This window comes from Cricetulus griseus (assembly GCF_003668045.3).
Source record: "Cricetulus griseus strain 17A/GY chromosome 1 unlocalized genomic scaffold, alternate assembly CriGri-PICRH-1.0 chr1_0, whole genome shotgun sequence".
NCBI lineage: Eukaryota > Metazoa > Chordata > Mammalia > Rodentia > Cricetidae > Cricetulus > Cricetulus griseus.
In genome coordinates, this window is record NW_023276806.1 from 141508844 (window position 1) to 141523733 (window position 14890).

At 39.4% G+C, this 14890-nt stretch overlaps 1 protein-coding gene and 1 long non-coding RNA gene across 5 annotated transcripts in view; one reads left to right on the top strand and one right to left on the bottom strand.

Annotated features, from left to right (window-relative positions):
• The window catches only part of Trhde (thyrotropin releasing hormone degrading enzyme), a 353366-nt gene that overhangs the window by 205081 nt on the left and 133395 nt on the right, over positions 1-14890 (top strand). The window lies entirely within an intron of this gene.
• Positions 1-14890, bottom strand: part of LOC118239554 — a 56556-nt gene that overhangs the window by 9106 nt on the left and 32560 nt on the right. Inside the window, exons 2-4 of one of the 4 annotated variants that reach the window (XR_004771999.1) lie at positions 10788-10815; positions 7865-8024; positions 4477-4664 (exon numbers count right to left, since the gene is read on the bottom strand). This is a non-coding gene — a long non-coding RNA (uncharacterized LOC118239554). Of the gene's footprint in view, positions 1-4476; positions 4665-7864; positions 8025-10787; positions 10822-14890 lie in introns of all 4 variants that reach the window. The other 3 variants (XR_004772001.1, XR_004772000.1, XR_004771998.1) reach the window with 3 other exon arrangements.

Below are 14890 nucleotides of genomic sequence, written 5' to 3' on the forward strand. Positions count from 1 at the left end.
TGCTGAGAAACAGAGTCATATATGTGTAGATTGGTTTCTTTATTTCTTATTCTGTTGCACTCATATATATTCTTATTTGGCTCTGGCACCACACGGTCTTGCTTGATGTTGTTTCTTTGTAATTTAATCACGAAATAAGACCATGTCACTCTTCCAGATGGCTTTCTTTTAAGGTTCTTCAGTCCTTCCTGATCTTTTGCATTTCCACAGAAATGAGTTTGTTAATTCCTACAAAACTTACATTGGAATTGTTAGGACTGTGTTGTATTGATAAAACAATCTGGGGAATTGATATCTTAACAATACTGCTTTAACAGACATAGTGGACTCCGACTCAATTCTGTCAGGTCCTCATCCTGTTCTCTCTGCTGCATAGATAATAGCAATCTTTCATACCATCTTACAGGTTTATCTCTGAGTATTTCACATTACAGGCTATTAGACATGGTATTTTAAATTTGTGTTTCTGAGTTTTTGTTACCTATATAGAATGAACTTTGTGGAAATGAAGGGGTTAAGAGCATTGGTTGCTTTCCCAGCAGCCTGGGTTTTGGATTCCTAGCATCCACATGGTGGCTCAAAACTTTTTATAACTCTATTACCAGGCCCTCTGATACTCTCTTCTGGTCACTACAGGCATGTCATGCATGTGGCGTACCGTCATACATGCAATCAAAAACATTCTCACATTAAAAAATTGTAAAGTTAGAACTAAATTTGTTTTTAGACTTCAAAACTATGTCTATGAATGTTTTATTGGCTAAAGGAGAATAGGCCTATTGCAGCCTTTATAAAATTATATTCATTTGGTCTCTGAATTTTTCATAAGTGATACAATAGATCTTGATCATCTCCATTCATCACCTGCCATCTCCAAATCTTATAAGGAACCCTCCTGATATCTTCCTTCTAAAATCATGCCCTCCCTATTTGTTTATTTATTTGTGTGTGTATTTTTAAATTAAGTGAGTCCAATTTGTTATCCCCATCTGTACTAAGGCATGGTGTCATCCACTGCTTCATGGAAAACCTACCAGGGACCACACTCCTGAGGAGTACAAATGAATAATAATGGTTAATGTTTTTTGATAGTCTGTGCTAGGCAATGTGACAACATTTTATCACCTTTCATTTTAATTCTTATAGTCACATGAGGATTTTATTAATATGATTGTCATTTTAAAGATAAGACAATGATAGTAAATTCAGGGATATGTTTCCAGGAAAGTCAGGTTTCAGAGCTCTCAATAATCATTATTGTATTTGCGTAAAAAGCTTGGCTGCTTCAGATAATTCCAAGATTTTTGGACAAGATAAGTGGCCAAGTCTTTGCCTATGTGCTGGGTACTTTCCACAGCATGCTGTGGATAATAATAGTAAGACATAATGGGGAAAGATCACAGAAATAAATGAGTGTAGTGGCATGTAAATGTTTACATTTTAAATGAAGAAACCCGAGTGAAACAATATAAACAGTTGGAAAAATTTATCAATAGATCTGAGGTGTAGTACTAATTTTAGAATTGTTTAGTGAGATATATGAACCACATCATCAGAAATCAACTTTTCTTCAGTTACTTAGCTTGGTCACTATCTATTTGATGTTTTACACAGGTGGTATCTGTCTAGGTTAGTCTAGTCAGGTGTCACTATTGTGATCTCAATATACATTAAGGAGAATTCCTTATTTCCAGACAGAACATGAGTCTGTCCCTCCAAAAGCTCTGCTTTATTTCAGTTAAGTGACGTAATTTGACTGACTAATCACTGTGTCCACAGGGATGTGATATTCTGACTGGCCAGTCTAGGCCAGTAGCTTATCTTCTGCTGCAGTGGAGCTGGCAGGAAACTCATCATGTAGAGAAAGCTAAGTAGTGGAATATCATGGAAATTACGGAAGGCATGAAGGAAACATATGAAGAGCAAAGGTTTAAGGTAGTAGACCTTCAAGTTGGGCAAGTTGGGTAAGCAGCCATAAAGCCCTTCTGTCACGAGGAACTTCTATTGAATACAGCAGGCAGAGAAGATCCTGAGTTGTTAAAAGATGATATATCACACTTTCAATACTGTCCCTATAGATATAGTAGAGATCAAACTGATTAGCTTGATCGGGACAATTTAGAATAGAGACAGGAATTGTAAACAGTAGACATTTTGGAGTTATTATACGTATCATTTAATTTAAAGAATTTGTTCTTTCTGTGGTTTCCTCCCTGAAGATCTGTTGCTAGTCAACACTGACCTTTGTCAACAGTCAGTCCCCATTGCATTTCCATTTCTTTGCCTCCTATATAATTATTCATTTAATAATATCCTAATTTGTGATGATATATTGGCAATGATTTAATAAAGCCCCTGGAGATCAAAATGCAAAACTAGCCACAGCCTTAGAGCCAGACACTGGGGATACATACCTTTAATCCCAGAAGCTATGCTAGCTAGCCTATTAGGCCAGGCAGTGGTGGCATACATCTTTAATGCCAGGACTCAGGAGACAGGCAAATGGATCTCTGTGAGTATAAGGCCACCCAGGGCTGCAAGAGTGAATCAGTCAAAGAATAACAGAGTTCATGTCTTTAATCCTAGCACTAGGGAGGTATAAAAGGAAGAAACAAAGGGTCTCATGTGAGATTTAGTTTCCAGAGAGGGTGAGCATTGTCTCTGAAGATTCATGGAGACATGATTGCCATTTCAGCTTGGTACAGGTAAGAGCTACTGGCTTGGCTGTTTTGCTTTTCTGATCTTCAGCTTGAACCCCAATATTTGTCTCTGGGTTTTTATTGTTTATGTTACACTAATTATTCCGACATTTATTCTTATCCTTCTTAAATTATAATTTCATTGCACTTTAAATAATTTGCAGAGAATTATATAACAAGAGAATAGGAAGTTATAGAGAAATCAAGGGCATAACTAGTAGATCACATACTTATGTTTATGGAGTTGAGTTTGAAGATGGAAGATCTTCAAAGAAATAGATTTTACAGGTAGTCCCCAGGCTAGTATTAAAACAAGCAAGCAAGCAAGCAAACACAAAAAGACTTCCTTAAATCACAGTTTTAGAACAGAAAAACTGATAACTGTGGTATTATAAAAATGTAGATGTAATGAAATAACAAGTTAGTTTATAATTGGAAAATTAAGAAGCTTTTTATTGTAAAACATGTGACAAAAAGTTGTGAGATACTATGCAGAGACAAGAAAGGCTTTGGGAGATAGATTGAGACAGCATCTTTGCTCTAAAAGCACACAGGGAAATGAGAATCAATGACCCAGTGACCTGGATGATGAAAGTGAGTGAATACTCATTAAATTTACATATGATGCCAAGGTGGAGGGAACTGCAGCAAGCTTCAAGAGAAGAGCAAATTGGAGGATGACTTCAGCATTTTAAATAGGATCCTTTAAAAGCAGGAACGTTTTCAGAAACTCTTATATGAACTGTCTAATTTTGAAGATTAAACATATATTACATAAAATAAAAATTAAAGATTCATCAAATAGAGAAAAATCTGTGATAGTCATAGTGACCTCAATTTTTGTAAAGGGAATGGTAAGAGAAATTCAATTTGTGAGATTTTGCTAATATATTCTACAACTAGAATTTGACAAAATATGTTTATGGCTCTGACATCCCTTGACAGATAAAAGGCCAAGCATCCATTTTTATGTATCATCCTTTGGTATCTAGGAACTTGCCCACTGTGTTCTCAGTGAATACAGTGAGCATGTACCTAGGATCCCTTCTGTAGGAGGAAACCTATGTCTTCTCCTAAAACTGAAACCTCGGAAATCTACAGGACCTCCTGTAGTAGTTCAGTACTTATCCCTACCATAGGTATGGACCTTGGGAGCCCAATCCACATAGAGGGATACTCTCTGAGCCAAGACACACGGGGGGTGGGCCTAGGCCCTATCCCAAAGGATATGATAGACTCTTATGACCCCCTATGGAAGGCCTCCCCCTCCCTGGGGTGCAGAAAGGATATGTGATAGGTAGGGTGTTGGAGGGAGGTAGGGGAGGAGGGGAGGGAGTGGGAACTGGGATTGACATGTAAAACAATCTTGTTTCTAATTCAAAGAAAAAAACTGTATTCTAGTAGATACAAAGAACAGGAAAATAAGATAATAGTTATAGTAAGAATAACTGTAGTGGGAAGTCATGCATGCCCTTTAATGAGCTTCTAAACACATAGAACTTTTGTGAACTGCTTCATATGCGTGCCATCATTTATTTCTATGGAAATCTTGGAATGTATGTATCTCTACTCATGTTGAACATTGATGCTTATTTACGTGTCCACAAAGGGTCAAGCAAGTGGGTAAGACAATATTTGAGATAATTATAAGTTCTAATTCTGGGCTATTATCTACAAGATACCATACAAACAACTATATCTCAAAAATGGTAGTGGTGTGAACAGTTTCTACACAGTGGCAACTTAAGTTTCTTAGGCCACCACTCAGCCCTCTTACCCACATTTTCTGAAGTCCCACTTCTGATGTCTACTCTATCCAAAAATCTGACTTGTCACCATCATCCGTGTGACATATTTGTCCGAATCACTGTCACATTTTGGCAGTCATGTTCTTTGATGGAACATGGAACATGAGAGACGATTCTAGAACCAAGTCAGATGGTGTCCACTTCTTCACTGGAAATCCTATGAAGACCCAACAAAAATAAGAGTGAGAGACAATGTTGTTCTAATGGTGCACAGGGCCCTCCCAGTCCCTACTCACTCACTCTATACTGTCAGAGCCAAACAGGACTATTTGCTTTTGCCTCTGACTGATCATTTCTGTCCTCCCTTTGGTGATGCCCCTGCTCTACCAAACTCTCATACAAAAGAGCTGCTAATTCTTTCCATTTTAATGTTGTCTTCCCAAGAGTGTCCAGATTGTTCTCCAGGGAAGCTTTGCTTACATTTCACTTTCTAAAAGAAAGCTCCACAAAATGATGCCCTCATGCTTGTTTTCCATCCGCTTCTGTATTGAAATCCACTTATTTTGCCCCGATTATGTTAGTTACTTTCAAATATGTTCCACACTTGCCCAGTATTCTTTGTCTATCTCACCCATTTCAACATGAACTTTATGAAGTGAGACATCTATGTCTCCCCTAGTAAATTTTTACTAATTAGTATACTATTTCTACATAATTGGCACTGGGTAGGTATCTGTTGAGTTAAATTAAACACATTGTCAACGAAGCCACAGTGGCCGTATTTGCAATCTCAGCACTGGGGAGGAAGCTGAGAGAGAGAAAGATTACTGGAAGTTCAAGGCCAAACTGGTATATTTAGCAGTTTCAGGCAAGCTAGATTTATGCAGTGAGGCCCTATCTCAAGAATAAAGTAAAAGAGTGGAAATATTATTGTGGCATTTCAAAGGTAAAGCTATCATTTGTTTATTGGAATTGGGAAAATAGAAGCCTCCTTAAGGAGTTTCAGTTACAATAACATGAGAATTTCTGAGGGGGAGGGGAGTTTGAGTTGGCCAGTCATTCTCTTCTCTGATGGATTGGGTCTCACAAGGTCTGACTGTACTAGGACTCATGGTCTGACTGACCTGGGGCTCATGTGACTGGACTGTAATGGGGCTCACATGGTCTATATGGGGTTCACATAACCTGACTTGCTAGGGCTCACATTGTCTTACTGTGCTGGGGTCGTGAGACCCCTCTGACAGCTTGGCTCTTGCTCATTCTCCTCATTCTCCTGCCTCAGGCACAGTTATTCTTTTGTTGAAGAAATCTTTCCACTTCTCACTTTTCAAACAGATTCTCCCTCCTAACTTTACTTTCTTTATTCTTAGTCAACTAATATTACTACACATGAATCAAATGAGCTACTGTGTTGACCTCTTTGGCACATTCATTCGTGCTGGATAGTGGCTTGGATGTACACTGACTATACCAGTGATCATTTCAGTAAAACAGTTGGACCTTTAGTTTCACAGAGTTCAATAATAGCTAATGGTACCATCAGTTGTTCTTTGAGGGACTGACTGGAACCACCCATTTTATTCCTTAATCTCTCACTCCTCAAGGGAAATAGTATTACCATAAGAGCAAGCAGAAAGCCTGGAGAATTCAGGGTGTGTAAGGCTCCTGGGTGTTAGAGTGGAAATTCGCATCTCAATTCTAACTCAGGATCTTCTCATTCTATTATTGTACTTTTCTATTGTGATATTGCTTCAGTAGGAAACACAACTGATCTCATCATCTTTGCAGACACAGCAATCAGGTAAACTAATATTTTAAAGTAAACAACATATTGACATACAGATAAAAGGAGGGTTATGAAATCTGAGAAACAATTATCAGTGGTTAGGATCTCATTAAAATGTGAACAAGCTCAAGAGATGATGAAAAATAAGCAGAGGAGAGAGAGAGAGAGAGAGAGAGAGAGAGAGAGAGAGAGAGAGAGAGAGAGAGAGAGTTGATTTAGAAGCATTTAAAGATAGAATCTGTCAGAACAGGCTACAGACATACATATGACCCTGGAGGCTAGAGGGTTAAGTGATGACTACATACTTGTCTCTACCATATAAATGGTCATTACAGCTAGCTTGCTCACCACTTCTCTGTCAACATCAAGGTCAAAGTAAGACAAATGTCCTCAAATTACTGGAAGCCATCTCAGTCAATATCAGAAAGAACTTCTTGACATAAAAGGGAATTAAGTATTTCAATATGAGCCACAGAAAAAAATTTATTCTTTGATAGTATTTAAGAATAAAATAGAAAGTATGCTCTCAAATTAGCTAACCAAATTGGAGGACTACTCAAGAAATTCCCTCTGATCTTACTTCATAGTGCATAATAGGCATTGGGATAAAAATTCATAGGTTTTGGAAATTAATTTTGCAGTCACACATTGATGCATGAGTAACCCAGTTTCTCCTTTTGCCTTAAACACAGAAGTATGAATGGCAAAGTGAGCAAAAGTCTTGCTTCTTAGGCAAGATTAGAACAATCTAAAGCTAATTCATGTCAGTCTCTGAAGGGTCTGCCACTCATCTGTGACAAGTCATCAAAAGAATTTCCCTACAGAAGACACTTGATTTTCTCTGAGCTCTATCTTTGCCTTCGTGCTGGGCCAGGGATGGTTTTAACATGTCTGCCTTTTATGACCTTGGAAAGAAAATATGCATAGTATGAAGAGGCACTTTTCATTGACTTTTTTGCTAAATGCCCTTACCACTCCCTGGTAAATTAATAATTTATACATTTGGCTGATGGAAGGAATGTTTCTTTCACACATGTGTTTGACTGATTCATCACTGCTTGAATGTGTTTTTTCTTTCTTTCTTATAAAAATAAATCCAAATACTTAAGACATCTTATTTCTGTATTTTACTTACACTTCTGCCTATTAGAGGTTCCTTTCTTATTTGCCATTTAAATGGTAAAATTGAAACAAAGAAGTATGAACTTGATGAAATTAGGCAGCAGGTTATGCAATGGTGTAACTGTCAGGGTAATTTCATTCGAAGGAGACTTACTGTTAGTATCCAGGCATCTGTACTACCCTGTCCTTGGGGTTCTGACAGGATACACCCTCAGCTTCAGCCACTAAGAGCACCTCCTGTGTCTATTCACTATGTTCCCCTGCCCACTTCCCATCCTCCTCTCTTTCTCTCCTCCCTTCCCTCTCCTCCTCTCCCCCTCCCATTCCCTCCCCTTTCCCCCCTTTCTCTCTGCCCCTCTTTCCTCTCTTCTGCTGCTCTTATCCCCGGAATGCCACTTCTTCCCTTTCTCCTTTTTATGATCCCTTTCCCTAATAAAAAACCCTCTGCTTGAACCTTGTTACATGGTGTCATTCTCTCTTGTGATGCTTTTTTAAATTACAACGCTTACCCTTTGCACTTCTTGTGTCACATTGGTTTGTAGTTACTAATGATTTATATTTCTGCTTTTGAATCCACCTGCTGCACACAGCTTCTTTTTCACTCCGCTGAAATGTTTTGGAAGGGGCACTGTTGGCTTGGGCTTTGTTCTGGTCTTTTCTGTGCTGTCTCTGTGAAAGAGTGGTGATCACAGGTTTAAAAGCTTAGGGACAGATCAGGGTGAGTTTTGCAGATACTCACTGTGTGAGCTATGTCTGCTGCTTTGGGTGTCAACTACAGTTCTTCAGTGTGCTGCTTATGGAAAAAAGCCCAATTTGAATGACTCTTGCATTGGCTCATCTATGCCAGTTTCTACCAACACTTATAATTAAGGATAGAAAACATTTCAATTAGTATAAATGGAGCTATAAAAGAGTATTTCATTTCTATAATGTGCTCACCCTGCAACCGTATGTGGGCTGTGATCCCATTAAGCTAGGAGGCTGCTACAGTACATCTCAGGAAGCAATGAGGCTCTAGGTAACAGCCCAAGGTCATTTAGTTAGGCGGTTTATGAATCTCAACTTGTCTTTTAGAGAATATTGAGAAAGAAATTGCAAAAGATGAAAACTAAAAAGAAGCAGAAAGAAGCTAGTGTGTGTTTCTTTGGACTACATTTAGAAAAGGAAAGATATTCTTGTACCTAGATTGTTTTCAGTATGAGGGGGTTCTAGTGTAGCTGGAAGGTGGGGGGTGGGGGTGGCAGCAAAGTTTGATGGCTAAAGAAGCAAGGTCCATTGTTTGGATCAGTTTTTCTACTGACCAAAAGACACACAAAGGAAGGAAGGAAGGAAGGAAGGAAGGAAGGAAGGAAGGAAGGAAGGAAGGAAGGAAGGCAGGAAGGGAGGGAGGGAGGGAGGGAGGGAGAGAGTGAGGGTGGAAGGGAGAGAGTGAGGGTAGGAGGGAGAGAGGGAGGGAGGGAAGGAGGAAGGAAGGAAGGAAGGATGGGAAAAACAAGGAAGGATGAGCCTCAATATTACAAAGAGAGCATTTGTAGCAAATTCAGAATAATGACCCATCCCCTGCTAGAAGTTTGCTTACTGAAAACAAGAGAAGGCACATGAACAGGATGAGGTTGAACCTTATTTTACTGTAGAATATTTGTGAGTGATTATGTCCTCTCATTGGTAGATTTCTTTGAGATGGGGTCTCAGTTTGAACTCAGACTGTCCTCAGCTCCCTATTAAACCCAAACTGGCTTCAAACTTGAGATTCCCCCGTCTCTGACTCTGGAGTCCTGGGATTATAGGTTTATCACACCACATTCACATCAGATAGTTTTCATTTATTTAGGTTTATTTGTTGTATTTTATGTAGGAGTGTTTTACCTGCATGTGCGGTAGTATACTGTGTGTATACCTAATAGAGGTTTTTATTTAGTATAGCCACATGTCTGATTTTAATTAACCACACATGACTTATTGATATACTGTAGGCCATCTTTACAACCCCAGATTACCAACTGTCTTAGTGAGGATTTCTATTGCAATGAACAGACACCATGATCACAGCAGCTTTTAATAAGGAAAGCATTTATTTGAGGCTAGCTTATAGTACTAGAGGATTGGTTCATTATTATCATGATGGGAAGCATGGTGGAATACAGGCAGATATAGTGCTGGAGAAGGAGCTGAGAGTTCTGCAGCTAGGTTGGCAGGTAGCATGTGGAGTGAGTGAGATTGGCCTTGCTTGAGCTTCTGAAACCTCAAAGCCCACCCCCAGTGACACACTTTCTCTAAGAAGGCCACACTTACTTCAACAAGGCCACACCTACTTCAACAAGGCCATAGTACTCCCCCCTATGTCTATGGGGACCATTTTCATTCAAACCACCAGACCAAAGTCACATGTTGTATTTAAAATTCAAAAGAACTAGGCACTCCTGTCTTATTACTTGGGTGTCTTTTCTTAGAATCTGTCAAAATGTGAGTCCAAAGTTTATCTACTTCTGTCTTTAATAATTGTACTTACAAAGGACCAAACAAACTCTCCTAACAAAGATGTAAGACTCAGAGTTTCTGCTTCAAACAGGTCCATGTCCCCTGGTGTACATAAAATTCTAGTGGTGCAACAAAATCAATTCCTTTACCAAGTCGTTTTTGTTGTTATTGTAAGGGAAATAAGCCTTCTCCCTCAAAACATTAAAAGTGAAACTTGGACACGCTTTTGCAGATTTCCTTTTTCATGCATTCTTTCAGGAGAGACTAAGGGCCACTTGATAGCCTGCTCAGGAGGTTACAGAGGGTCTACATGTTATCTCTATCCTTTATTGTTATGTTGCTAGCTACTTAGTTCCTGGTGGCACAGAAACCAACTTGATGTTTTTCCTGCTTCTAAAACACAGAATCTCTTTCTTTTCTTTTTCCCTCCTTCACAGAAGTACTAGAAGGCTTGACTCTGATTTTTATCCATCATATTTTTTTTTTGCATTTAAGGAAGAGTTAGATTTTTTTTGGTATAGTCACTGGAGCTGACTTTTGTCTTAAGGTCATTTTTCCCAAGCAAGAGAATTTGAGAATAGTTTTCAGTGTTTCACATAGGCAGAAAAAGATGACGAAGCCGAAGGTGAGAAGATTAACGGGGAGGACTCCTGCAAAGTCAGGGCCTTAAAGACCTGAACTTTAGCATGAAATGACCCAGAAATAAACCTCCATCCTTAAGAGATCCCAAAGAAACTCTTTTGTAAACTTTGACAGCAGGTAAGAAAGGGAAGAAAAAACCTTCTGGAAAATTTCAACTCCAAGCAAGCTTCAACTACTGTTGGAGCTCAAATGAAGCCTGCCTTAGTGCATTGTAAACCCCAGGTCAAGATTTAATTTAAAATGCTTGTTGTGTCCCAAGATGCCCCTATATACCATTCAGAACGAATATAAATCCTTTCTAGAAAAACTTACCTTCATATGACATCTCAGAGTCCTGGAACTGAATCTCAAAGAAAAACAATAGTTTATCATTAAAAAAAATATTACAAAGAAATACATTCCTATAACATGCTCCAGAAACAACTGACAACAGAATAAATCATACATATGTAAGGCAATGCATATACTACATAAAGATTAGACAGTGCATTAATAAGTTGAGAAAATGAGCAATGTGTGAGAAGATTTAAAAACTGACTAGGATTCCTAGAAATGGATGGTACTACATGCTGGCCAAATATGTCAAAATTGTCAAAAACAAATTTAATTGACACAGAAAAGCTAAAGATATAATTATGAAGTAGAAGACAGAACACTGAAGATACCATACAGAGTGTATTACATGAAGATACAGGTGAGATCCATTTGTAATACAGGTAGATGTACAGAAGACTGGGTGGGAAGAGGCAATCTGTGAACTCAAGGCTGGACTTCACTTAATTTTTCCATCTTTTCTTTCTTTGTTAAATTTTTCTTTGCAAACATCAGAGACGAAGTGTTTTTTTCTTTTGCAAAAAAGCAGTGACATCATTAGAAATTGAACTCTTGAGTTTGAACTCCTAAGACATTCATCTTTAGCAAAGAATTTTACCCATCAACAAACCCCTGCTATATCAGATTAAAATGTTATTGCTTGTGTGTGTGTGAGGGGAGGGGCGTGGGGGTAAGCACAAGTACACATACTATGGACAACTTTCAGGAAGGTTAGGCTCAGAAGCAAGTGCCTTTAACTGCTGAGCCATCACAACAGACCCTGTTTTTTCACTTTTATTCTCTTTTGTATCATTTTCAAAGGTTGAATAAGATAAACTGTGATAGTAACTTCCAAGGCTGCAGTTTCTCATGTTATTAGGTATTATTTATTGAGGGTTCATGGTTTCTGTTACTCTACCCCACACCATCCTTTTGAAGAATTACAACAAGCTAAAGTAAGAAATATATTTGTTTTTCTCAAGCTCATATAGCTTTATAAGCAGCCATAGCAAGATTTAACCATGTCCTGCCCTATTTATGTTCTATTGTGTATTTGATCCCTTGGGGAGCATAGTCAAATATTACTGACTTTTTCCGTGGAGAAGATCAATCATTTATTCTAAAGTTTCTTTTTCCTTCATCCAACAATTTGCTTCTTCTCTTTTTTTGAAATGAATTTTAGGCACATAAAGCTAGTGTTTTCATTGGTGGTTCTGGAAGGAGACTCCATCTTGATCAGATAGTTTAGGGTGCTGTCTTCCCTTCTCATCAGTCCCTATTTTACCTCTTGCAGCTTTGCTGGTGTGGTCCTCTGAATGTAACTGGCACTCATAGGCTCACAGGGAGTGTCAATATTAGGAGGTGTGGGCTTGCTGGAGTAGGTGTGGCTTGGAGGAAGTGTATCACTGCAGATGGGCTTTGAGGTCTCAGATGCTTAAGCCAGGGCAGTGGGGGACAAGTTTTTCTTACTGCTGCCTGCTGATCTGGTTGTAGAACTTTCAGCTCCTTCTCTAGCACCACATCTGCCTGCATGCCACCATGCTTCCTGCCATGATGATAATGGACTAAACCTGTGAAATTTAAGGCAGCCCCAATTAAATATTTTCTTTTTTTCATCTTTTATTAGAAATATAATTATTTTACATGTCAATCCCAGGTCTGTTACGATAAATCTTTCTGCCAAAAGCTGCCTGAGCCCCACCGCCACGTGTGAGCTTTACATCAGCCGCCAGCCTGAGTTAGGGCCCAAATGAATACATAGAAACTTGTATGAAGTACAATGCTGCTTGGCCAATGACTAGGATTCTCATCTGTTAGCTCAGTCTTAACTATCATAAACCTATATATTTTATAAGACTTATAAGACGCCTTATTGGCGTCCTTCCTTGCCGGTGGATCACATTGTGCTGCTGGAGCATGAGTGGAGAGGAAAACAGGGACGTTTCCTGTTTCTCCTTCTTTAAATATGAGTCTCCTTGCTATTTCACTTCCTGCCTGGATCACCACTTCTCTACTACATTTCCCAGAATCCTCTTTGATTCCTAGTCCCATCTAACTTGCTGTCTCATTGGCCAAACAGTATTTTATTTAACAATCAATAAGATAAACATACACGGTACATTCCCCATCACAGGTCCCTCTCTGACCCCTCCTCCCGCTCCCCCAACTAACACCCTACCTATCCCATACCTTTTCAGCTCCCCAGGGAGGGCGAGGCATTCCATGGGGTCTTCAAAGTCTGTCATGCTCTTTGGGTTAGGGCCTAGTTCAACCCTCTTGTGTCTAGGCTCAGGGAGTATCCCTCCATGTGGGATGGGCTCCTAAAGTCCATTCCTATGCTAGGGATAAGTACTGATCCACTACAAGAAGTCCCATAGATTTCCAAGGTCTCCTCACTGACACCCAAATTCAGGGGGTATGGATCAGTCCCATGCTGGTTTTCCAGCTATCAGTCTGGGGACCAAGTGTTCCCCCTTGTTCAGGTCAGCTGTTTCTGTGGGTTTCACCAGCCTGGTATGGACCCCTTTGCTCATCTGTCCTCCTTCTCTGCATCTGGATTTCAGTTCAGTTCAAGGTTTAGCTTCGGGTGTCTGGTTCTACTTCTACCAGCTGCTAGATGAAGGCTATACGATAGCATATGAATTAGTCATCAATCTCATTATCAGAAGAGAGCCTTTAAGGTAGCCTCTCCTCTGTTGCTTAGATTGTTAGTTGCTGTCATCTTGTAGCTCTCCAGACATTTCCCTAGTGCCTGATTTCTCTTTGAACTTATAATGTCTTCCTTTATTATATTATCTCTTATCTTGCTCTCTTCTGTTCTTCCCCCAATTCAACCTCCCTATCCCATCATGTCTTCCTCACCCCTCCTCTTCTCCCCTTCTCATTCTCCTAGTTCCCTCTCCCCTCCCCCCATGCTCCCAATTAGCTCAGGAGATCTTGTCCCTTTCCCCTTCTCCAGGGGACCATGTATGTCTCTCTTAGGGTCCTCCTTGTTTATCAGCCTCTCCGGTGCCTCTATGTCTAAAATCTACATACGAGTGAGTACATACCATGCCTGTATTTTTGTGACTGGGTTACCTGGCTCAGAATGGTTTCTTCTAGTTCTATTTATTTGCCTGCAAATTTCAAGATTCCATTGTTTTGATTTTTTTTCCCCACTGAGTAGTACTCCATTGTGTAAATGTACTACATTTTCTCTATCCATTCTTCAGTTGAGGGGTATCTAGGTTGTTTCCAGGTTCTGGCTATTACAAATAATGCTGCTATGAACATAGTTGAACATATGTTCTTGTTGTAGGAATGTGCTTCTTTTGGGTATATGACTAAGAGTGGAAATGCTGGATCTTGTGGTAGACTGATACAGATTTCCAAAGTTGCTGTATGAGTTGGCACTCCCACCAGCAGTGGAGGAGTGTTCCCCTTTCTCCGCAACCTCCCCAACATAAATTGTCATTGGTGTTTTTGATTTTAGCCATTCTGACAGTTGTAAGATGGTATCTCAGAGTTGTTTTGATTTGCATTTTCTTGATGGCTAAGGATGTTGAACACTTTCTTATGTGTCTTTCAGCCATTTTAGATTCCTCTATTGAGAATTGTCTATTTAGTTCTGTACCCCCACTTTTTAATTGGATTATTTGGTGCTTTGGAGACTAGCTTCTGGAGTTCTTTGTGAATTTTGGAGATCAGCCCTCCCTCAGATGTGGCATTGGTGAATATCTTTTCCCAATCTGTGGGCTGTCATTTTATCTTGTTGATTGTGTCCTTTGCCTTACAGAAGCTTCTCAGTTTCAGGAGGTCCCATTATTAATTGTGAATATCAGTGTCTGTGCTACTGGTGTTATGTTAGGGAAGTGGTCTCCTTTACCAAATTGTTCAAGGGCATTTCCTACTTTCTCTTCTAATAAGTTCAGTGTGGCTGGGTTTATATTGAGGTCTTTGATCCATTTGGACTTAAGTTTGGTGCATGGTAGACATAGACATGGCTCTACCTGCAGTCTTCTATATTTTAAGAGTTGCCATGGTCATGGTTTCTCTTCAGTGCAATAGAAACCCCAACTAAGACACGTGCCTTGCCTTTTCTATACTTGAATTGGCAGCCTGAG